This window comes from Erinaceus europaeus, chromosome 9, assembly GCF_950295315.1.
Source record: "Erinaceus europaeus chromosome 9, mEriEur2.1, whole genome shotgun sequence".
In the NCBI taxonomy this organism is placed as follows: Eukaryota; Metazoa; Chordata; class Mammalia; order Eulipotyphla; family Erinaceidae; genus Erinaceus; species Erinaceus europaeus.
Window position 1 is genome coordinate 80,464,129 of NC_080170.1, and position 1,785 is coordinate 80,465,913.

Sequence of the window (1,785 nt, forward strand, 5' to 3'; positions counted from 1 at the left end):
TCACAAAAGTTCTACCAACATTTTCTTCTATATAGTTGATAGCTTCTGGTCTAATGTCCATATCTTAATCTATTTGAAAATGACTTTTGTACATGGTGATAGGTCCAATTTCATTCTTCTGTGGGTTTCAGCCCAACTCTCACAACATAATTTGTTGAAGGCTCCCCTTTCTCCATTTCATGTTTTATGTCCTTTGTCAAAAATTAGTTGTCTTTAAATATGTAAGTAGCAGAAAAGAGCTGTAAGCAGGGAGATGGCTCAGTACCTTACTGTGGAGGGACAATAGCATTTTGGCAGTGGACAGATATGTTAACATACATTGTGGATGTGTGTGAAATTATACCCCTAAAGTAACAACAGTACTTGTAAAATAGTTATACAATAAATAAAATAAAAAACATATCTGATTCTAAAGGATCCAAGGAACACTATCAAATGGTCCAACTTACTCATTGTAGGGGTCAGTGAAGAAGAAGACAGAAAGAAGCAAAGAATATACAGAGATGTAATGACTGAAAACTTCACAAATTTAATGAAATACATGAACATAGGGCTGGGGAGATAGATAGTATTTATGCAAAAAACTTTCATGCCTGAGACTCCAAGGTCCCAGGTTCAATATATATATTTAAGTTATTCAATGAACTTCAAATAAGATAAGAGAGATTTACTTTGAGATAGAATGTAATAAAGTATGTGAAAACTGAAGACAAAGAAGACCCTTGAGATTAACAGAAGATATGTGTCTTGTTATGTATAAAGGCTACTCAAAAAGGACTGTTAGCATATTTATCAGAAACTTTGGAGGTCAAAATGCAGTAGGCCAATATATTCAAAGAGTTAAAAGAAAATAGAAAAAAAAGCTATGAACTATTAATCTAACATATAGGAAAACTGTCCTATGAAAATGAAGGATGAGGGCCAACAAGATAGTTCACTTGGATAGGTGTTTTCTTTATTATACACTCAACCCACCATCATACTGAAGGTCTTGCCATGTGGTGTCTTTCTCTACTTGTCTCTCTGTCTTTCTTCTTGAAATATCATTTTATTAGTGATTTAATAATAATTAACAAGACTGTAAGGTAACAAGGGTACAATTCCACACAGTTCCTACCACCAGAGATGACCAAGGGAATGTCATTATTTGGAAAGCTGCAAAACAAGATGTACACGCTGTGCCACAGCTGCAGTTCCAAGGCCTACTACCTGCAGAAGTCCACTTGTGGCAAGTGTGGCTACCTGGCCAAGCACAAGAGAAAGTATAACTGGAGTGCCAAGGCTAAGAGATGAAATACCACTGGGACCAGTCTAATGAGGCACCTTAAAATTGTATATTGCAAATTCAGGCATGGATTCTGTGAAGGAACGACAAACAAATCCAAGAGGGGAGCAGCTGTAGCATCCGGTTCATCTTGAGAATTCCAAAAGTTGCACAATAACTGTTTTGGTTTAAACAAATAGAAAAAGAAAGAGAAGGAAGAGGAGGAGGAGAAAGAGTTGGATATACATACTCCATGGACTACTACTCTCCAATGAAAAAGACAATAGTGTGTCCTTTGGGACATAATGAATGGAACTGGAGGTGATTACACTTAATGAGATAAGATATGAAAGATAGCTACCAGATGGTGTCATTCATTTGTAGCATCCAGAGAACTGGAATACATGAACTTACCAAAAAAAAAAAAAAAAAGAGTGAGAGAGAGAGAGAGAGAGAGAAAGAAAGAGAAAGAGAAAGAAAGGAGAAAGGGAGGGACATATGGAAGAAAGGAAAACAAGTTG

General features: G+C 36.2%; 1 pseudogene; it reads left to right on the top strand.

Annotated features, from left to right (window-relative positions):
• The first annotated feature begins 1,125 nt into the window (after positions 1 to 1,125).
• Positions 1,126 to 1,419, top strand: LOC107523355 (large ribosomal subunit protein eL37-like; annotated as a pseudogene).
• The last annotated feature ends 366 nt before the right edge of the window (positions 1,420 to 1,785 follow it).